The sequence below is a fragment of the Urocitellus parryii genome, chromosome 5, assembly GCF_045843805.1.
Source record: "Urocitellus parryii isolate mUroPar1 chromosome 5, mUroPar1.hap1, whole genome shotgun sequence".
In the NCBI taxonomy this organism is placed as follows: Eukaryota; Metazoa; Chordata; class Mammalia; order Rodentia; family Sciuridae; genus Urocitellus; species Urocitellus parryii.
The window spans coordinates 192,573,161-192,597,463 of NC_135535.1; the positions used below are offsets into that span (position 1 = coordinate 192,573,161).

At 35.7% G+C, this 24,303-nt stretch overlaps 1 protein-coding gene across 5 annotated transcripts in view; it reads left to right on the top strand.

Annotated features, from left to right (window-relative positions):
• Add3 (adducin 3) overlaps positions 1–24,303 on the top strand; it is a 114,082-nt gene that overhangs the window by 41,513 nt on the left and 48,266 nt on the right. The window contains exon 1 of one of the 5 annotated variants that reach the window (XM_077799011.1): positions 18,760–18,783. The exons of the other annotated variants lie outside the window; for them this stretch is intronic. The gene's annotated coding sequence lies outside the window, so the exon portion shown is untranslated. Of the gene's footprint in view, positions 1–18,759; positions 18,784–24,303 lie in introns of those variants that run through there. 5 annotated transcript variants of the gene reach the window in all.

Sequence of the window (24,303 nt, forward strand, 5' to 3'; positions counted from 1 at the left end):
AAAAAAAAACTATAGATGAAATCCCTGCGTGAATATCAAGCAGCAATATGTTCATTTCCCTTAAGCATATTTTCACTTGAAACAGATAACCCACTGGGACAAAATAATTATCCCACTGAGGCTAACTCAATATTTACTTGATTTAGTTATTTTCTCCTTTATTTCTTGAAAGATTTTTTTCCTGCTTGCTGTATGCATGTTATTTTGTTTTATTGGGAAAAAAAAGGCAGTACTTCCTTCAGGAAACACCTTTTTTGTGTGTGATACAGTCCGTTTTTGTCATTTCCACTTTAATGTGAATTAAGAAGTCATCCTTTTCTTGTAAAAAGAAAATTTCCCAGCTGTTTATAAATTGTGGAGTCTGCTGTGGGAGAAGGCAAAATTTTAGAACCAGTTCCTTCTCTGTATTCTTTTGTTGCTTTTTCTATATTTCTTACATGTTCCCTCTAAGTGATGGGATGGTGGCTTCCTGTTTCCAAGTTAGCTCTGTTTTGTGTATTAGACCCATGGTGATAGTACTTTGTGAGGATTGTGGCAACACTGTATGCTCTCCTTTGATTTAAAAGATACGCTGGGAAGTCAAAAGGTGTTGGAAAGAGTAGTATTTTGAAAGTAATTCTTTAGTGTTTTCTTGGTTAAAATGTTCGACACTTCCTCTGTTCTCTAAACACACTCATTTGAGCATATCACTATTTTCTTTGTTTTGAGCCTCATTTATATATGTAGGACCACAGTGTAGAATAGGAATTCTTGCTGATGGACCTGGGCACCTCTCATCAGCATCTAAGTCTCCAGCTGATTCTTTTCAGTATCATAAACCATTCTGAAGTGGAGCTATAGGAAAGATCTGTCATACTACTTACTGTTCAGTTATCATTGGTCCCAAAATATACCATTGCTTTTGGACATGTTCCTCGCAGTGCCTATAATGCTGTCTCACTGCTGCTTTGCTTGATTGACTTATTTTAAATGTAATTTGGGGGCTGGGGATGTGGCTCAAGCAGTAGCACGCTCGTCTGGCATGCATGCATGTGGCCCGGGTTCGATCCTTAGCACCACATACAAAGATGTTGTGCCCACCGAAAATTAAAAAATAAATATTAAAAAATTCTCTCTCTCTCTCTCTCAAAAATTAAATAAATAAATAAATAAATGTAATTTGGAAGTTACATTGAATTTATAAATCACATTTTATATTCCATTCTGTAGAGCACCCTTTCTTCCTCCTTTGCCTTGGTCCTGGGTTAGGTGCCTTGTCTGTGAGCACACATAGTATTCTGTAAAGGATAACAAAAGAAATTCCTATATGTATATATATTTTATTTTGATGTCATGGAAACAACTTTCAGAATATGAAACTGAGAATCATTTACATAAGTTTGGGTTTCTTAAAAGCCAGCACTGGTTTTATCATTCTTACTGCTATCTGTTTATTCAGAATAGTGCAACCAATACATTAGTCCTGCATGTTTTTTTTTGGGGGGGGGGCAATGGCTAGCATGATTAAAGATTTTTAGGTGGACTACCAAAATACTTGTCATCCAAAGACTTGCTGATACTTGATCAAGGAGATTTTGATGGGTATATTACACAGACCTGGTCAAAGGGTAAGTGTGTGCTGGGAATGCAAAGTGGAGGGAATAGAGTTGAGGCTTGGGAACATTTCTGTTTTTTAGTAAGCTACTTCCTGTTCAGCTAAGGAGCTAGTCCTGTAACTTTGCTGTTAGCTAAACAGATAGTCCTGTAAGCTTGACAGATCACAGCTGTATCCTGTACTTTATGTGAAAATGTATTTGCTTTCCCTCCTTTCATTTAGTTTTTCAAATTTCCTAATATATTAAAGTTTATTCCAGTGTTTCTTGGAGCAAGAAGTTGGATATATGCCCAGATGAGAATGTGAACAATAGCTAAATACTAGGTTGTAGTCAGGGTGAATTAAATGTGGGGTATACGTGTTGGAAAAACTGAATGACAAGTAGAAACCTCCCTGAATAAATTTTTAAAAGAAGGTCCCAAGAGCACTTGGATATTTTAGGCTGGTGCTATAATTGAAGCTATTTTCCTGTTTCTTTTACAGACCATACAGTTCCTTTATAAAGAATCAAATGCTTTATAACCCTCATACCATTTATTCTTTCTCAGGGGTTCAGAATAACTTCAGGATATTTTTTATCTCATCACCCTAAAACTCTTTGATTGCCACTGTAAAAATATTAATTACTTCCTTCTTTGGGATTTTTGTTCTCCAGTATTTAATGAAGCCTGATAGGCCATTAGATTGTTCACATCAACACAAATTTATTTCTCAATGTTTGGACCCATAAGTAGCTTGGTAATGTTTTTCAGTATCTCAGGTGAAGTGGAATATTTAACATGCTCCATAAGAGGGCAAATTCTAATTTGAGCATTCTTTGCTAAGAGGCAGGGTTTTGTTTTTTGTTGTTTTGTTTTGTTTTGTTTTGGTAGAGTGGAAGAGTACTTACCAGGAGATTTTCATTCTGTGCGACCTTAGGTAGTGACCTTGGGCACCTCTGAATTCTCACAAGTGAAAGAAAGATTTGGACTAGTTGACCTTTAAGGTCCTTTCAGCTGTATTTGGTGTTCACTGAGCCTGAGCTCACTGCTAGGACAAAAACCAGTTTCCTCTCTCATTGTTCCTGGTGTTCCCAGAGACCTGTATAATATGAAAGATGAAAAGTACGTAAGCCATTTGATCTGTTCGATTTAGAAGGAAAACGAGGCCACATTGTTCCATGGACCCATCCAGTACAGCCACAAACTACAGACAGGGTAGCTGCAAGTAATGCTGATGCCTCCTAGGAGGCTTATTCAGTGACACTCACTGGTATTCATATAAGGCAGACTAGAAAAGGATTATCTGTGGTGTTTTTCCTTCTTGATTTTGAAGTCTGAGAGGATTGGCTGGCATTAGCTTTCCTTTGGGAACATAGAAAACATTTTTCAAGAACTATTTTCATAAGGAGTAAAGCAAATAGGTACTGTACTTCACAAAGGGTAAACTCTTTCTACAGCACACATAAATGCTGAAATAATGCAGATGAAATCCAGGTGTTTACAGAGGATTAAGGAATATCCCTTTACACAGAGTCCACCTTTCCTAACAAATTGACAGGCTAATGAATGATTAACTGTTTGCTTTTTCTGTTTTGTGTTGCTGTGTTCTTTATCATCATCCATGTAAATTTCTAGTCTGAAATACATTCTTTACTAGACTCATAGAATGTTAGCATTGCATAAAATCTTCAGGAACATTTAATTCAATCCTCTCATTTTGAATTGAGAAAACTAAGTCCCCATAAGACTCAGGAACTTAGCCAAAGTCATGCTAAGAGAATCTGAACTAGAACTCCTAGATTTTTTAATACTCTTCAGAATACAAACCCTGCTGGGTGCAGTGGCTTGGGAGACTGAGGCAGGAAGATTGTAAGTTCAAAGCCAGCCTCAGCAATAGTGAGGCGCTATGCAACTCAGTGAGATCCTGTCTCTAAATAAAATACTAAATAGGGCTGGGGATGCAGCTCAGTGGTTGAGTACCCCTGAGTTCAATCCCCAGTACCAAAACAAAAAAATTGCCCTTGATATTTGAAAGAATGGAGTATATCCACAGTTTTTGTTTGTTTGTTTTTGATGGTGCTCAATGATAATAAGTTAATGAATGAGAACAAAGCTGCTGTTTTCCCTGGGAACTTCCTCCCAACTTTTGTTCTTCATTAACATATCAGAAAGTAGCATTCTTCCAGCTGATATATTTCCATATCGCATTCTTAGACTATAGGATAAAACAGCATGAAGCCAAAGAAGGATAATATGAACATGAAGTTACTGTTACTCAGAATATTCTCTTACATTGGGCTGGGGATGTGGCTCAAGCAGTATCGCTCTCACCTGGCATGCGTGCGGCCTGGGTTCGATCCTCAGCACCACATACAAACAAAGATGTTGTGTCTGCTGAAAACTAAAAAATAAGTATTAAAACTCTCACTCTCACTCTCTCTCTCTCTCTCTCTTAAAAAAAAAAAGAATATTCTCTTACAGCAGGGCAAAGTTGTAGAACACTGAAATATGTTAATATTGAACAGAATTTCAGCCTCAGCTCAGCAGAGAGAATGGAATGAGGGCAGAGGGTGGGGGAGAATTCCTTATTATTGGCTATGGGTTAGGAGATACATTCAGGTCTTTTGTTTTCTTTTTACATAATACAGTCTTGTACAGTGCATTTTTAAGAAATGACTGAGACCTAATTTAGGTGTAAATGTTTTGTGAATGTGTTGGAAATGTTTCTAATCACTGAAAAAAAATGGTATCAGGATCCAGAGACGGGGAAAAATTGTTGAATCCAGAAAATAGAATATAGTAATATTTTAACAATGCCGTTGGACAGACACCATGCTTGAATATTGTGATAATTTAAGCTATACTATACATTTAATCCATTTAATTAATTAATTTAATCCATTTAATCCATTCAATGTATTATTTTTTTTTAAAAAAGATATTTTTAGTTGTAGATGGACACGGTACCTTTATTATTTTTTTTAAATTTATTTTTATGTAGTGCTCAAGATGGAACACAGTACCTCAAACAGATGAGGTAAGAGCTCCACCACTGAGCTACAGCCCCAGTCCCCATTCCTTGTATTATTGATGTGGAGAAGTGGAGTAGGTAGTATACTAATTTGAGAACTAAATTCTGAGAATCTCTTAATTATGCTTCCATGCTGAGTAATTAAAATTATATGGATCATTACTTGGTTTTATTTTTGAAGGAAATATACAATTTATGTAAGAGAGCTTAGATTGTTTCTTATAAGAGCTTGTATTATGTAAGTCATTTGGATTTTGTGAGAAAGTACTTAACTGTGAGTTGCACAACTAAACCATTTAACAGAAAAGATGCTATCCAGTTGTAAGTTTCTGCTGTACTCAGTGGTAGAGGCTTGCCTAGCATGCTGGGTTCTGGGTTCAGTCCCCAGTACCAAAAAAAAGTTACAGCAACAAAGTGATTGTAAATTTTTCAGTTAAACCTTTAAATGAAAGTTTAACATACATGTAGAGAAGTGCAGAGATCATAAAGTACAGGTTGATGAATATTTACAAAGTGAACACCCTGTATGACCTCACCAAGGTCAAGAAGCAGAATACCAGAAACATCCTGTTGTATCTTCTCAGGTACTTCTCCAACCTCACAGGGTAGCCATAATTGGGATGTATTATCATAGGGTAATATTGCCTGGTTCTGAATTTATATTGAGGGAATTCAATATCTACTCTTCAGTACTGATTTCTTTTGCTCAGTATTTTTTTTCTGTAAGGTTTTTCCAATTTACAATAGTTCATTCTTGTTGTCTATATTCTAATTTATGAACCTAAAATAATTCATCCATTTTAATGATGTCCATTCAGATTGTTTCCAGTTTGGTTCTATTAAAAATAATTTTGCTGTGAACATTTTTGCATTTTTTTTTTGGTATTTACTTATGTGCGCCTCTTTTAGGTATATCGTAGAGAGGAGTGGGCATGTGCCTCCAACCTTTGAGATAATGTCAAGACAGTTCTCCAGAGTGTGCCAGTTGGCACACTGACTTGTGGTGTTGGAATCCTGGATGTTCCACATCCTTGTCAATACATGGTATTAACAGTTTTTGGTTTAGTTTTTGTTTTCATTTTAGCCTTACTGTTAAGTAGATAGCAGTATCATTGTGGTTTTAATTTGTATTTCCCTGATGATTACAAACATGGGCACTTCCTTGTGTATTTATTGGTCACTTGGCTATTCTCTTGCAAAGTGTTTGTTCATATCTTTTACTAATAGGAAATATTAGTTTTTTGTAATTTTTGATTATTGATTTTAGTAATTTTAAATATATATTCTGGACAGCCCTTTGACAGGGACTTGTACATGCTGAGCAAACTCTGTCAACTGAGCTACATCCCTAGCCCCCACCCATTTAATTTCTTTAGTGAGTTCGCAAAACACTTATTTTTGACAAATATAGGTGTCTAGACTGGCACCTATCTTCTAGCACTTTGGAAAGATTTCTGCCTTCTTGCTTTTATTACTTTTCTTTTGCAATGTACTACATGTCTAATTGTTAGTCCTTTATAAGTGATCTGTCTCTGGACAGCTCTGAAACATTTCTAGCCATGATCTCCTTGAAAGAAGAATTCTCCATTCTTTTATTTCTTCAGGATCTGTAATACTTATTTTATATTCTGTTTAGTTTTTCCATTGCCTGCAGTTTTGTTGTTGTTTTGAGGGGGTGATAAATTCTGTCCTCTGTTGTTTCTTCTTTTATTTAAGGTGATGTGTTAAGTTAAATGCTTTGTAATTCTAAATTTTGAAGTTGGCAAGATTTTATCTGTGGGAATCTTTAGGCAGTCTGTTTTTGTTTGTTTGTGGGTTTGCTGGGGATAGAACCCATGGCCTTATACATGCTAGGCAAGTGCTCTACCTCTGGGCTATATTCCCAGCCCAGACAAATCTATTTTGAGGGCACCTTTCTCCAGATAGAATTTATGGTTCCTTTTGCCAGGTGTCTCAGATTGCTACCAAACTAAGACCACTTCATTTTCCTTTCTTGGCTTGCCCTTTTCTAGATCATCTGGTGTGTTAACTTAAAGTTCAGATCCTATTGGAGTAGGCCTGTTTTACACATTCTCAGAGGAGACTTTCTTTTTCCACTCAGCATTCTGGAAAAAATAGATTAGGCTATTTGATTTTGGGTTTTATTAATTCCTTCTGCTAGTGAACAGATTGTTTTTGTCTACCTTTAACTGAGGGTATCAACCTTCAGGATTCTGGCTTTATATGGGAGTCTTTGAATCAACCCTCTATCTTATAAAGAATCCACTTTCAACCTACCCCCACAACCTCTGACTAGAATAAAACATGGTTTCTAATTATTGACTGATTTAGAAATATTTTTATAGGTTTTAAATTGTTTATATTGCTTTGAGATATAACTAAGTATCTAGAAAATTTGGAAATTACTGAAATAAGAGTAGTTCTGTGAATTTTTCTTATTAATAGTATTATCTATATAATAACTTTATACTGAGGGAAGTTTACATGTTTAGATTCCTCTTTTGAGCCCTAGCTACATAGTTTGTTTTCGAAGAAGCGAACCAAAGTGTTAAAGCAACAGCTAGTTGTTCTGTTCTGTGTTTAAAACACCAGTGTAGGTGCACTGCTTGCTTTCTGTTTTATCAGGTACATCTTGACTTTTGTGTCCTGGCAAAAGCAAACACTTGATGAGTGTATAGTGTCCCTTTTCCAATTCTTGTAGGAAAGTATTAAAGCTTTAGAAGAACAAGTTTGATAGTCAGCTATCTAGCTTGAAATACCTCACTTTTTTCTAACTTTCATTTCTAAGAGTATAGCAAAGGTAATTTAATCACTGTTAAACTTGAAATTGAAGTAATTTGCTTTTGGCAGAAGACCTTCCTTCCCAAAATACTACTTGTGGTTTCTAGCTACTCGATTGAAAAATGTAGTAGTAAATTATATTGATTACTTCCTCTCCACAGGTTTGTTGCTTACTTTTCATAGTTTTTTTGTTTTTTGGTTCTTCATTTTGTTTGTGTATGGGGAAGCGGGGTCCAACTCAGGGCTTCACACATGCTGAATAAGTAGGTGCTCAACACTGAGCTTAAAATTTAACTGCAGCTCCAAAGGTACTACTTTGGGCCTTCTTCTCCCTTCCCCCTCCTCTTTTTATTTAAAACATCATATATTGGGCCAGCAGGAATCAGTTTAAAAGGGGCCAAGAGCTGTTTCAGATTAATGACTTGGCAACTTAGAGCTCACGGGAGTCAAGTCCTGCTTATCTTGGAGTAAATTTTAAAAACCCAGCCATTGAGAATTACTTCTATAAGGTGCCAGATTTAAAGTTGAAGTGGGGAGAAGAAACACTGGGCAGGGGCTGGGGATGTGGCTCAAGCGGTAGCGCACTCGCCTGGCATGCGTGCGGCCCGGGTTCGATCCTCAGCACCACATACAAACAAAGATGCTGTGTCTGCCGAAAACTAAAAAATAAATATTAAAAAAAATAATAATAATAAATAAATAAATTTGAAGTGGGGGGGACAAAACAAAACAAAACTTTACACTGATCCACATACCCCAGAATTCTTGTCAATTTATTTTACAAACATCTTGTTTGAAGGATGGCGTAGTCCACAGGACTAAAAAAAACTTTATCAGTGGCCATAATAAACATTGCTCTGAGCTTACATGGAATTTATACTGTTTTTCCTCAGAAATCTTGGTTTTTCATTTTCATATATAAGAAATACATACTGCCTTTCTAAAGTACTAAAAATGCCAATTATTTTTGCTTTGATTCTCTTTATCATCTTTTTATGTAATCATTATTTCCTTTTGTTTAATATTTATTACATACTACCCTTTCCTATATTGGAAAAACACCCTTTTTTTCTTCCCCCGTTTGTAGGATTGTGCAACCTTTCAGTTAAACAAAACCAAAATTATTCACTTGCTCAGAGTGTTCCACCCCCTTGAAATAAACCACATAGCTCCCTGTGGGTGTGACCAGACCACAGTTATTTGATCTCCTTATCTCTTGTCCCCTTGGCTCTGTGCAATGTCTCTTCATCTGCTTTCTTTGCTCCTCCTTTTACCCCTTCCACCCAGTTTTTGTACTTTCTTGTCACTTCCTTTCACAGTCACATAAGTAGTTCTCATGAGCTCTTCTCCCCACCCCCACCTTTTTATAAATATTCTGAAGAAGTTACTTACACACTGTCCAAAGATACATGTTTCATTGAGGAATTCCTGTTTCAGGTTTTAACATTTGAAAGACAAGTTTGTTTTTGTTTTTGTTTTTGCTGGAAGTGTGAATTCATGAATATTAAGTATATAGGGGCCCTTGCTCTATGCAAAATATTTACTCCAGAAAGTTAACTGTATCCCAGTATAATATAGTTAAATGCAGAGAGATTACTATTTAAGAGAACCTGACAGAGAATTCACATAATGTAAACAAATAATCCTACCTTAATTTCTGTTTTAGAAAGGTTTCTTCCTTCTGATGTTGTCATGGTGGTATATACCGAAAATGATGTTTTTTGTATTCTAGTTCTTTAAAAATGGGAGCTTTTTTGTGTACTTTAATGTGGAAACATATCTTAAACATTAACCTTATGAAATTTTCATATCAATAGTACTTTGATCAAAATGGTGATCAATTTAACATATCACCTTTTTTTAAAAAAGAGAATTTTTTAAAAAATATTTTTTAGTTTTCGGTGGACACAACATCTTTATTTTTATGTGGTGCTGAGGATCGAACAAAGCGCACCGAACATGCCAGGCAAGTGCGCTACCGCTTGAGCCACCTCCCCAGCCCCAACATATCACCCTTAAAAAAAAAAATCTATTTTCCAGTTGTAGTTGGACACGATACCTTTATTTAAATATTTTTGTGGTGCTGAGGATCGAACTCAGGGTCTTGCACCTGCTGCTGAGCCACAACCCCAACCCCCATATCACCCTTTTATCAAAGTATATATCATTACTTTTAGCCACTGCCCCCTGCAATGCTGTGTATCAAACACCACTGAGCTACATTCCTAGCCCAATTTTAGCCCATTTTTCTAATCCACAGAAATAACCTATTCTTTTACATTCTTTTGGGCCAGTGAACTTTAGCACATAGATGCCTTATTAAACAATGCTTGTAGTCAGTTGTGGTTTTTGTTTTTTCTTTTAATCTTCCCACCTACCTCCCATGAAATTTAAAATACTGTATACTTGCTACTTTTAAGGATTTGAGCCCATTGAGTATGGTATTCTTGTGCCACATTGACCATGCTTTTTGTTTATTGACCTTTGTATTAACCTAGGACATTCTTATGCCTCTTCCATGATGATGTGATGGTAGATTACAGTTTGACTGGCTTTCAAGATAATTGGTTTTAATTATTTCTAAGTTGGTGGTTACTGCAGTGTAAAAACAAGCATTGTTCTCAGGAAGGATATAAATGGTTTTTGAGTTTCTTAGTCTGCAAGTCAAAAGATTAGAGTGAAAGCAAAGCACATGACACAAAATTGTGTGGTTTGCTAATAGATTATAGGCTTCCAGTAGCTTAAATTATATAAACGACTATATCTGTTAACCAATGACAGTTCAGATTTCTCTTTTATGTTAATTGTAATCTCTGATAATTTTATATAAACTAAAGCCAAATGTTAAATTACAAGTTTATTAAGAAGTTTTTTTTTTTTTTTGCATGTCTTTCCCTCCTCCCCCTCCCATAATATCTTATCATTTTTAGACTGAGTTCTGAGATAGCATTCCTGGAATGTTTTTTTTTTCCAATTTTTTAAAAGATGTTGATGGACCTTTATTTTATTCATTTATTTATATGTGGTGCTGAGAATCGAACCCAGTGCCTCGCACAAGCTAGGCAAGCGCTCTGCCACTGAATCATAGCCCCATCCCCCCTGGAACCTTTTAAATTGGTTCCTTTCTCTGAATCTGTAATACATCTCATATAATGCAATCACACATTGTACTTAAATTGTTTACAATACTCTCTCTCTCTCCCTTCCCCCAACCCACTAAATTGCTAGTATTTTAGGGTCAGAGACAATGTCTTGTTCATTTTTTGCAGTCTCCACTGTCTTCCTGCTCGATTGTAGCACATAATAGGTGCAGAATGAATTGTTAGTAGAATACATGAATTTATGCAGTAAGTAGAAAAGAAATATTTGTTCATGAATTGATTTGCCAACTTAGAATTTAAATATAAATTTTAAAATCTAAAATCAGAGAAGATTACAAGATCAGAACACGTAGATTTATCATAGAACAATTTGTTACTCTACAACAATAGAGTATAGTTGATAGTTGAGGGCAGAATGTATGATGTAGTAAACTGAAGTGTGTCTGCAATACAAAGGCGATATATTTACAAACCAGTTTTGGTTTTATTTTAATTAAACCTCCTTTCATGCTACCATTCTTCCTGAATAGATGGTAGGTCTACCGATCATGGAATGGAAAAGCCTATCAAGATACTTTTACTGAAGGCAGGTAGAACTTTGCAGGGACCGAGTAAAGGGGATGGAGATAGAAGGAAAATGTCTAAACCTGTCTTGGAAAAAGATTATGATCGTATTTGGGGACTTTTAAACATTAGTATTAGAGGATGAGGTGTCTTTTGTCATAGATAGGCAGCATAAGTTCTAGAGCTTGATATCAGGGAAGCTAAAACTGTTAGTAGCCCTACAAGTCATGTGATTAGTCAACTTGACCTCCTCACCATGGTACAGCAGTGTTTGAAGCTAAGTACTTGGATTTGTTTCTGGAGCCCTTAGAAACATTTATAAATAAAACTTAAATTTCCCAGTTTAAATAATTTTAGAATAGATGTTCCTGGGCAAAGTATTTGAAATGTGAAACATACTTTTCCAACTAAAGAAATTTTTGTATCAAAGTTAGAAAAAATAATTAAAAAATTCTACATAGTTCCATACTCTTAGATGGGATAGATGAAAGTATAAGTAATATATGTAACAAGAAAATGCAGGGGAAGGGGATTTTAGACAAGCAAGATAAATAAGCTCTAGAGAGGGCCAGTAACCAAAAATACTACAATGAAAAAAAATTTAAGAAGGTGGATCCCATGTTAAGTATTACCACAGTCAAAGATAAAAATTATATCTCAATATTAAGATTTAGAAAGTAAAAACAACTACAAGTTATGTGTCTTATGAATGTTTCACATGTTGTAACTATATTACATTTTATTTTTACTTGTTTTTTATTCTGTTTTTGGACTCTTTCCAAAAACAGAAGATTGCATCTTCTATCTTAAGTTATTCATGATTGTAGGTTTTGGGGGATTTGCTGTAGTATTTTGTAGTACTGAGGATTGAACCCAAGGCCTTGCACATGCTAAGCAAGTTCTCTGCCGCTGAGCTATATCCTCCAGCCCCTGTATGTTTTTTAAATAGCACTTATATGTTTACTTTTCATTTTTCATTCTGTATTCTTTCTTGGAGTGGGGAGGAGTGCCAACTGGGGATTAAACTCAGGGGCACTCAACCACTGAGCCACATCCCCAGCCCTATTTTGTATTTTATTTAAAGACAGGATCTCACTGAGTAGCTTAGCGCCTTGCCATTTTGAGGCTGGCTTTGAACTTGTGATCCTCCTGCCTCAGCCTCCCAAGCTGCTGGGATTGCAGGCATGTGACACTGCACCCAGCCATACTTTTTTTTTTTTTTTAACGTAGTCTTTGTCATGTTTCCAGAAATATTGTGCTGTGACAGTCAAAGCCATATTTTGTTTTCCACTTCAAAGCTTGGCAATCTTGAAGATACAATACAGTTTCACCAGTTCAATGTGTTAAATGTGGATCATGCCTAATCTTTATAACTAATGATTTGCTAGATTGCATCTTCTATCTCAAAAGACTTAATTTGTAAATCATTATAGGTTATATTGTATCTTTTTAAAAATCCAGAACAAAACATTTTGAATATTAACCATATTTCATATCCCCAACCTTGCCTTTTCTATAATTTCCTCTTTAAATCCTGAATTACTTCTTTTTTAAAAAATATTTATTTATTTTTTTAGTTGTAGTTGCACACAATAACTTTATTTATATGTGGTGCTGAAGATCAAACCCAGAGCCTCTCATGTGCTAGGCAAGCGCTCTGCCACTGAGCCCCAGTCCCAGCCCCTGAATTACTTCTTTTAACAAATAAACATTAAATAGACAAAGAACACTATCCATTTACCATCTATAACACAGGTTGCTCACCATCTGTGTGTCAGTTGTACCAGTGAACAGACAAGTATGAGTTGGCAAAAGGAGTGCTATGTTGGAGGTATTCCAGAGGGTTGGGGGCCTTGAAGCTTTATGCTCCATGAGAGAGACTGTCCTTCAAACTCATCTTTGCAAGGGAGGCAAGACTCAGGCCATTCCTCAAATGGGAAGTTACAGAATGTAGCCTGGGATGCCTGCAAACAGAGTTGCATTTTACCAACTTGGAGAGGCACTCATTATCTTCTCAAGTATGAACCCATGGTCAGCACTCTTATCAAGGAGTTACCATATTGTATCATCCCTCTGAGAACAGATAGTTTGGAGAACAAAACTTGTAAGAAAGTAAGACTTACTCTTGAGCCCTCCTACAGTTATGGGAGCATCTCTGACGTGGGGCTGCATGATTCTAGGATGGCAGACTGTTCTGTGAAGCAAAATTCTTGGAACTCAAAGTTCGTACCATCTTATCTTTGATTTACTTTTTTTTTTTTTTTTTTTTTTTGGTACCAGAGATTGAATCCAGGGGCACTTAACCATTGAATCACATCCCCAGCCTTAGGGTCTTGCTAAGTTATTGAGGCTAGCTTTGAGCTTGCTATCCTTCTGCCTCAGCCTCCTGAACTGCTGGGATTACAGGCATATGCCACCATGCCCAGCTTGATTTACTTTTTGTCCAGGCTTTTTCCTCCACTACCCTGAGTTTTACACCCTCAGCTGAATTTCTTGTACAACTTGGTTGTCCCCACAACTGTCCAGGGTTTCTTAGATCCAGAGTCTCCTCACTGTGTATAAAATTGGCCTTTTAGGAAAATCACCAGGTATGAAAAAATTATTCCTACTTCCATTGCCATTAGTTATATGACCTTCTTTGCTTAACTTCTTTTTGAGTTTTAGTCTTCTCATCCATAGGGTTGTTATGGGGAGTATACTGGATAAACATATAAAGTACATAGCAATCTGAATTATTCAAATGGCTCTTAAACTGCAGTTGTCACTTCTCTGACACAAAAATTAGCACAGTTGGCTTTTAATCTCTTTTAAAATTTCATGCCTGTCATTATGCTCTTTGTGTTCCCTCCCATTTTCTGTCACTTGGCTTTTCTTTGTGGTATTCAACCTTGTGTTGTTTTTTTGTTTGTTTTTGCTACTTTGATCATAACTGAATACCCATTTACCCAGGCATAGCCATTCATCAGGAACTTGAGGTGGTCCAGTGGGCTAGGCTCTGTGTTAGGCATTGAGATACAGAGATGCTCCTAGTTGTGTAGAGGAACCCATGGAGGCAGCTAGCTAGTAGGAGGAATTTTGTAATGCAGCTATATAGGATTTATTTGCTGTCATTTTGTTTACATATACCAAATGAGAACCAAACATAGGTAGCACCATGCTTAGAAAGCAGTATGTGATTGTTTCAGTTTTTGAATTGTATCTCATACTGTCATTTGTCCCTTCACTTCTTGTGTTTCCTTCTTTGATCACTTACCACATGACAGATAGTTTATAAACTATCTCTGTACAACTTCAAGTTAAGATTTCTCTTGTTTGGGGGCTTAGTTTGTAGCCCAGTGGTAGATAGCTTGCCTAGTACGTATGAGGCACTGGGTTCCATCCTCAGAACCACATAAAAATAATAAATAAAGGTATTGTATTCGTCTACAACTTAAAAAAAAAGATTTCTGTTGTTTTATAGCTAGGAAAACTGAGTCTCAAAGGAGTTAAAAAAAAAAAAAAACTTGTTCAAGATGCTAGCACATCTCTACCTTCTCCTTCATCCTAAAATGAGGCATAGAGCTTCTGTGGAAAAGCCTTAGATGAGGCCCTGCCAATAAATGACTGACTAGTTGACAGGCTAGTAGGACAGGCAATTAAAACTTTGTAAATCTTGTTTTCCTCTCCTAAGCAGTTGGATAATTAAAGTAGATGAGTCTATACTTCTTTAAGTTATGATCTCTTCTTGGCTCCTTCCATCTATTCATGATTTGAATAGATCTAGTTGTCATTCTGTGTAACAAGTACAAGTTTTGTGAGACAGTGAAGAAATATTCTAATGCACAGGTTGCAAAAGCCAAACTATTTTTTTTAGAGAGAGAGAGAGAGAATTTTTTTTAAATATTATCATTATTTTTTTAGTTTTTCGGCAGACACAACATCTTTGTATATGGTGCTGAGGATTGAACCCGGGCGCACACATGCCAGGCGAGTGTGCTACCGCTTGAGCTACATCCCCAGCCCAAAGGCCAAACTATTTTGAGGTGATTGCCTCTGAGGAAGTAGGAGTGGAAATCACCTGGGAAGAGTCTTGAGGGGACTTTGAGGGATATAGGCTGTTGTATCCAGATATATACTTAGATTCATCATCTCATTGTATGTAAATTATACATAGAAAGTTATAAATAAATATTGGACTCTAGGTAAGGATATGCAGGCTAAAGTATTTGGGGGGGGGTGCAGATATCTCTAATTTATCTTAAAATGCACTAAACAATGGGTTAGTAGCTAGCTAGAGGGATGGATAGATGAAGAAATAATGTGCCACAGCAAGTGCAGTACATTATTAATGGGTAGAAACTAGGTAGTGTTTATGTGATGTTCATTAGTAAAGTCCTTTGCTGTATGCTTGAAGTTTTTATAAAGAAATAAGAAGTAAATAAATAAAACATAATTATTTATAATAAACTATTGGGAGAAATTCATTTTTAAATTTCATATGAGTGGCCTCCTTGAAGGTCTTTGTTAAGGTCAATCCAGGCTTTAGTTAGACTGGCTTAGGCTCAAGTAATCTGAATTAAACAGCTCAGACAGACCTCTCCTTTCCTTAGCCAGTCTTGTAGGTGGGGAAGTTCCTTCCCTTAGACATTTCAAGCTAGACCAAATGTCCCACAGAGCTGAAGCTTGCCAAGCAAAACTCGTCCTTGTGGTTGTTTTAGTCACTAATGGTTATACCATGTTTCTAGAAGTTAATGTCACCATCACCCAAAGATTAAACTTCTCCCCCACTCCTTCATATATCCTTGACCAGATGGTGTTTGCTGGAAAGGAAGAAGCTCTTTTTTATTTTTGGTTTCATGATTTGTTTTCAGTCTCCCACATATTTAGCAAATGAAATGTCATGCTTTCAGGATTTATAGAGCTTTAGTTCAAGACAACTTCTTATTGTGCTGGTTTGAGTTCTGGCACTTAAGAGCATCTTCATTCAGATGATTATGGAATGTCTCTCTGACTCTTATATTTGGAATAGACAGCTTGTCTTCTCTTCACTAGTTAAGCCTTAGACCCTGGGGATACCCAGAATGAATGACCCATCTACATTTTTGAGAATATACAGGCTTAGGAGTGTATGAACTCTTGAGCAGCTGACATTGATCATTGAGCACTAGGGGAAGGAACAGGCCCTTAGGACAATGAATTCAATCAGGAGCATACCTGGTTTCCTGTTTAATAAAAGAAAGAAAGAAAAAAAAAAAACAACGGTAAGAGGCTAAAATATGGCTTGAATTAATTTTTTTCTTAAATGCTATCTTTCTCTTTTCTCTTTCATAACAATAACTAATCAAAAGTCATTTTATGTACCTAAAATGCAACTCATTGTATGTACTGAAAATAATAACAAATTGACATTTTGTAAGATTTGAAATAAAATTGGAGTGGGGGTGCCATTGTACTTGTTGATTTACACATCATACTGTCATTAAGCTCTCTGGCACTCAGTACAGACTATTTTCTTTAACTCAAGAAAACTGATGAGGGAAGGAAAGAAGTTTGATTGCTTGAAAGTTACCTGAGAAAATTGGATCTGTAAAATACACGTGAATCCTTGAAATAGACAGGTATATATGTGGACCAAGTAATCTGAACTAACCAAGAAAAACTTGCTTTACTGCATGACTGTGGTGAAAGCATTGGTGCCTAACAACTTTCACAGTTTTAAGGATTTTTTTTTTTTAAAGGGACAAACTACACATTGGGCAAGCAGCTGTGTAGTCCAAAAAATATTAGCTGGATTTAATGTACTGGGGGCATGTGGATTGCTAAGAATGTCGCACCTTGTTTATGCCAATAAATCAGAGTGTCTGCTCTTGATACTAAATCTGATGTCATTGGCAGATTTTCCTCTTTATTGGAAGGATGATATTCAGAGGGAGTATTTTTCATGTATTTTTCTCTCTCTGTGATTGGTATGTTTTTATGAGTTTTTAAAGCTATGAAATAATATTGGCAAGTCCTAAGAAAATGATCTGGATTTCATTTCTTCTCTTCAGCTCTGTGTGATCTTGTGCACATTCCTGACATGTTACAAACAGCTTGTGTCTCTGAATGTGCAGTATCAATTTTCAGTGGCGAAAGCCCCAAAAGGAAACAGACTGATTCTTCCCTGCAGAAACAGCTGGGCAGTTGTGGATGGAATTAATTGCTGATATATATTGGCTGTGTTTTTCTTCTTTTGTCATTTCCTTTGCAGCTGTGAAAGTGAAGTTTGACTTGAAAACAGACATTTCCAACAGTGTAGATCCAGAAAGTATCAGAATACAATTCTTTTAATAAATATCCAACCAGATACCTTTCAGTTGTTCAGTTTGAGGGTGAGATGAGAAAGAGCAAAGAATGGCAGCAGGTGATTCATGATTATATATATGATTGGAAAAAATTGAACTGAGCACTTGGACTATGAAAGGATTTTGCAATGGTTACTTTATTACATGGCAGTTCAACAAAGGCTCAATCAATCAGCACATCATTCCTAGAATCTGAAAGCGGGTGTTCAAGGCCATCTCTCAAAAATACTGAAATGTCCAATACTCCAGGCTGATTTATTCTATCAATACCAAGAAGTGCACTTGGGGATGACAATATGACAGCATGTATCATTAAAATAATATTTTCGTTGTCTTCCCTCAAAGCCTTTTCTATTGTTTGTTTTAAATTCTATGTAAACAATTATGTTGTTTGTTTTTTAAATGCATGGATATTTTAATCGGAAGTATTTTTTTCATGATAGAATTCCCTGGAAAATAACTTTGTGTCTCTGGATGTGCATGTATAGAAAGCAGTATTGGTTAAAGTCACTTTAAACAATTATTGAATGTTAATATTTCAGTATTGACAAATTATTTTAGACACAAAGACTTTTAGATGCTACTTACATATATATCCTATGAATCTTTTATTTGGAAAAAAAGTCTTTTGAGATTAAAATTCTTAGAAAATTATTTGAAAATGGATGGTTGTAAACATTTTTAAAGTTTTCTCAAAATAATTTTTCCTTTTATATGTGCATTTATTGTCCTACCAAAGAAAGTCCATACTCACATCTCATTTTTGAAGACAACCCTTACTAATTGGTAAGAAAATGTTTTTATTGTACCTTTGTTGCTAGGAAAAGCAAAGTGTTGGTGAGGGGAGAAAGTAGGTAATTTGCTTGTGTTCATATTCAGGTGCTCTGAAAATAGACCAAAGTAATGTTCTAGAATGAGCAGTGTTTCTGACGCCTTGAGATATGTAAAAACTGCTGTTGCTAAACATAGAAGTTGGCATTGTTGGACTTCCTTTATAGTAGTCTGTTTCCACCTAATGTTCTGCATGATCTATCTTGCATTTTGTCCGTTTTCTTCACAAAAAAGAAATGGGTCTATGCAGTTTCCTCCAAGACAAAGGTTTGCTCCAGAAAACTGATCTACAAATATGAACCTTTCCCCTATATCTTTAAGGAGGATTAGGCAATTAATTTTTACTCTGAGTCCCTGAAAAAAATGTGGCAATATTAATGTGCTGTTTGCTCTCACTGAAGTCTGCCTGGGTGTGTTGTTTCCCCCAGAGTGGGCTCCACCCTTGCTGTAACCACACGGAGTGTGGATATCATGCTGTTTAAAACAAAGTTCATTTTTAGGGCAGCATTGCATCAGAATTGCCACACGAAAACCAGCTTAAGAAATGTACGGCAGCTTAATTTTTTTTTTTTTTTTGGTAAGTAATGGATTGTCTATTGTAATACTGGTAACTCACAGCTTATAGGGATGCATAGATAAGATAGATGGTTATTTTTGCCACCTGCTAAGTAACATGCAGTAGTCTTTGGGAAGAATCTGTGGCTTTATTACTCAACTAATTATTTATTATTTTTAGTTCACTTGTCTGCTTCTTTCTTTTCTTTAACAGTATACTGAAATGTTATTGTTTCTGTTTGGAGGATGTTTAACTGTATGAATGAAGGAGAATACTAGTCATCTCCCAAATGTGCTAATTATTTAATATAAAAGTGTTTAAAGTAGTGTTTTGTACTGAATTTATTAGACCATTGATGTCCTAATCTGGCAATACTGCGTTTCGAGACATCGTGGCATGAACTTTGTGTGTTAAGAGTGGGTTCATTGAATTAAAAAAAGGCAGCATCTAAAGAGCCTTTATTTCTGCCATAATGATGCTTTGTCCTGTTGCTGTTGGGTATTTATCAGAAGAGTTGGGGCAGGCTGCAGCCCAAAGTTCTGTTCCAATGCCTCGGCAGTTTTGTATTCTGTCTTCTTTCTAGAGTTTGTGACGTGATTGGTAAGTTGAACTACAGGAGAATTATTGTTGTTCATTGAGGTCCATGTTCAGCAGTTGGGTTTTTTTGTTTCTTTCTTTCTTTCTTTGCAACAGGGTCTGACTCCCCCACTCACATATTGGGGTTCTCTTTGTAGCTGGATTTTAAATTTCTGTGAAGTGTTCTATTATGCACTGAAACAGAAGTTGCCATGTTGAAAGAAATTGGCTGTGCTTTGAGATGACTATTGTCCCACTGTGGTGTGTTGTACACTCTTTTGGGGTGACACACCCATTCGTGCAAGTAAGTTCAACAACCTGCCCCATTTGAAATCGAAGCTGAATGTTGAAAATGGCAGATTTCTGTAATATTTTGGGGGTAACAGTGTGTTATCATTTTTGGTCTTAGACTGCCTCTTGTCCCCTTGTTTCAACTTCCTCTTAGAATCTTGGTTGTAACTGTGTTTAGCTATCTTTTAACTTCAGAAGGATGTGAGAATAAAGTAAAAGCCTATTATCACAGAAAAAAAACACTACTAGCCTGGGAATCAAGAGGCTGGTGTACTTCTTTGGACATGAGTTTCTTCACTTAATAAAATTAAGAATTTGGGTTAGCTCTCTAAGATATTTTTCAACTTAGAATAACCTAATTCTTTTTATAAAGACCCATGCTTATTACAGAAACCTTAAAGGGAAAGTATCAGATTTGGGGAAAAAAAAAGTTTAGATATTAATCCAGAATCATTTTTCAATGACATGAAAACTAAAGCTTTACTGTAAATAAATTGAATCTGTTGAGAATTTAAATAATCTGCTATTTTCTGTTGTTTCTTTTCAAAAAAATGTTGGTTTCATTTCACTGAGCTGGATGATCTCTGCTATCCCTTTGAACTCTCGAATATAGTTAGACTACTACACTTGTGCCACAGCAAAGTTTGCCAACCAGTTTGCTGTTAAAATTGAAATTAAATCATTTTAAAACAGATTTTTATTCAAAACTTTTATAGAAAATAACTTCTCTAATAACTGTTATTTTTCTTGTAATGATAAAATATAAAGAAAATGGAGTGAACATTTTTTACCAAACCCAATACAGTTTTACTCCCGTCTTTTCCTGTTTGTTCCAGTATGCTATACAAATTTTATCTTATTAATGAAGCCTTGTTCATGAACTCTAATACACATAACCATGACATGAAAAGGGTTTGAAAGTCTTCCCTAGAAAATTAAATATAATGTATCATTAGACTTATATGAAGACCGCAGTTTTCTCCAAGGGCTCTGTAGAAGTTCCTGTCTCTGCTTTAATGTACTTTTTTAAGTATTAGAGTTTAGAAGCTAAAACATGCATAAAGTAAAAAAGCATAATGAAACAGTATCAAAGAATGTGACAGATGTCTCTTTCCAACCCTAATTCCCTCAACTCTACTCCACAGAGGGGAATTTCTTCTCTATTTTTCTAGAAAATATCTATGACTATAACTGTGTGTATTTGTAAGTGTTTACACACACTTTAAAAATTGATGTTAAACTACACATGCCATTATGTATCTACCACATTCTTTTTAAGAGAGTGTATAGTACTTTCAGAGTATGGCAGATGTACTATAAATTGATCATTCCTCCTTTGATGGATGTCTAGATTATTTCCCACTTATTTCTACACCCCCTCTATCAGGTGTGCTTTTACTGTCAGCCTTTTCTTTTTATTCCCATTTTGGAACAGAATCCAGAAGCCAGGGATAGTAGTAAAGTGGAGGTAGCTCTGTGTAGAAATAGAGAGCCCCTCACCCATTTTTTTTCATCTGTTTAGGACATCGCAGGTAGGCCCAACTTCCTCAGCCACTCATGAGTGGGTAAGAACTACCCTGGAAGGGAGTCATTTCTCAGCACAGTAGTGAAAGATACTGGATTCAAAGTCAAGTAATGAGTATGAGATTACACAATTGTGGGCAGGTCACCTAATCTTGGTTCTCTGTTTTACCATTTTTAAATGACAGGTTAGGATAGATGGATTTTAATGTTCCTTCTAATTTTAATATTTACATAGTATTTTTGTTAAAATATTGTTTTAAGCTATATATCAAATGAAGTTTCTGTTGATTAAATTAAAACCATCTTATGTAAATACTGTGTGGTCTGTAATTTTCTTTGTCATGGAGCTAAGCTATTTGAAATTTCAAGAATGAAAAAAGAGAAGTTGAATGTCGTATGTTTTATAGAAATTCTCTTTTTATAAAACATAAGTTTCAAGAGTATAAAACCCATATGAGAAATAGAAGCATATTCTTTTATCAAGTTTGAATACTTAAATAAGGTGATTTTTAAAAATAGATCCTTATAATTTCCAGTGAGTTCAGCCATTCAGAGCTAATCTTAGGGATTTGAAATTCAACTTTTTTGTTTAAGTTGTTTTCACATTCTAGCTCTCTATTCCATCTCCTTATTTCATTGAATGCTGAAGTTGATGTGCTTGACATGACTCAAGTTTTCTGATTTGGTGCTGAGGAAGCAGTGGTAGAGGTTAACTGTACACTGTTATCCTGCCAACAAAGTTATAAAGTTACACAGTGAAGTTATAAAGTAACAAAAACAGAAATTTTTGCTGCATCATACATAGGATGTTTAGCACTGTTTCACAAGTTTAGGTTCAATTCAGTCAAATCACAGCTGTACTAAAAGCAAGGTAAAGGAACGTCATCATTTGATTTCCGTAATTACAACTGGAGGATAAAAAGACATTTTCTTGGCCTGAAGGTAGGGGAGACTCTGTGTGTGTGTGTGTGTGTGTGTGTGTGTGTGTGTACGCGCTGGTTGGTTACTCAAGCTTCTTGGCAGAAATCTTGTTGTATACTGTAAGTATATTTTTTCTAAAATCTGAGATGTTATTTATTATCCAAGTAATGCTAGATAATTACTGGTATTCCGGGTAATTTTCATATACATTATTTGATATGGTCCATTTATTAAAATGTATTGAAGGGCTGGGGATGTGGCTCAAGCGGTAGCGCGCTCTCCTGGCATACATGCGGCCCGGGTTCGATCCTCAGCACCACATACAAACAAAAATGTTGTGTCCGCCGAAAACTAAAAAATATTAAAAAAAAAAAAAAAAGACCCTGTTTCAAAAGAAAAAATAAAGTGGGCTGGGGTTGTAGCTCACTATAAAGCTCCTCAGAGTTCAGTCCCCAGTACCACTTGCCCCCTCAAAAAAAGAATATAAAGTGAATTTTCAGTGCTTAAAAGGGAAATCTTAATATCTTGTTAGGATATTGTCAGTTACTGCAGAGGCAGCTCTTCTGCATGTTAGTGTGCCAGTGATAGTTTCTTATTAATCAAATCTTAAATAAGTAGTGTTGGGGTATTTGAAATAATTAATTGAGCCTCAGTTTTTGCCTACTAAAATGTATCTGAGATATGAAAGCCTGTTTCAGTTATCGTGTTTCATATATGATTCCTTTTAAATAGTTGCTTGTATGAAACTAAGCTTGGTTGCACTATTTTGATGACACATCCCAATAGTTTTTTGTTGTTGTTTTTTTTTCCCAAATTACCCCATCCATTGTGGCATTTACAAGTAAGGAAATTCTCCACAGTTAAGAATATACAGGATGCTGCTGTATACAGGATGTTGAACAAACTTTGTCTAAACTATTTGAAGCCCTTTTAGGAAAGCAGTCCTCTAATAGCAGAATCAAGCAAATAGATTGTAGTTTGATCTGAAGCAGAAAGCCATTTTAAAAGAGAAAGAGAAGGCTCATCATAACTCTGATCTGTTATGCATTTCTCCTCTGGAGCCCAGCATTTGGCTAAGGTTCTGTGACACACAGTGGGAATTCGCTTCCTATCAGGAAATGCTGATTTTCAATGTATTATCTTGTTGAGACAACCACAGTGAACAATAGGCTATTAACATTTTAGAACAACCAGTGTCATAACTAAGCCAATATTTGCTTTGTTTTGATTATTACTCTTAAAAGAAAATAAGCTTTGGCTAGGCTTCATCACTAACTGCTCATAAAAGTCATGACAATTAAAAAGAACAGAGGAGAAAAAAGTGCTCTTTAATAATGGGGATGAACTTTTACAGGCTTTCTTTTCTTTATTCATTTCCTGTGAATAGACAAGAATACATTATTTCAAACACATCTTTTGGGTATGAAAAATGTCCATTTAAAACCCTATTTTGAGTGCTGCGGATGTAGCTCAGTGGTAGAGCACTTGCCTAGCACATGCAGATCCCTGGGTTCAATCTTTAGCACTGCTCCCCGTCCCCCCCCCCCCACACACACACACACAAAAAAAGCCTGTTTTTCGAGCCATATCATATAAGTGATATAAAGAACAAGGCCTCAAGTTCAAGTTCTCCTTTGAAATGTCAAACCCTCCTATGAAATACCATATTCAGTTTGAATATTTATTTTTAAAATATATTTGGTAATACTGCTTATTTGGAGGTTGGCAACTTAAAAAAAGGAAAAAAACAACTGTTTTAATAGGAGAATTAGAAAGAAAAATACTACAATGGGTAGTCAGATAATATCAAGTCACTATAATTATGTGATAAAAGTACAATAAAATTTCAGACCTAGGGGCTGGGGTTGTGGCTCAGTGGTAGAGTGCTCACCTAGCATGTGCGAGGCCCTGGGTTTGATCCTTAGCACCACATAAAAATCAATAATTGAAATAAAGTTGTTATGTCCAACTACATCTAAAAAACCTAAATATTAAAAAAAAAAAATTCAGACCTAGAAGGGAACACTCATTTTATATGTGAAGAAATTCTGATCTTACCTCTTCATGGAAATCTTCCTTTATTATCTTAATTCAAAACTATTTTTATCAACAACCTTCAGATATCTTATGTCTGTTTTTCATTTGGCAGCTGTCATAAACTGTTTTTTACTGTTAATTATCTTTTTCTGGGGCTGGGGATGTGGCTCAGCGGTAGCGCGCTCGTCTGGC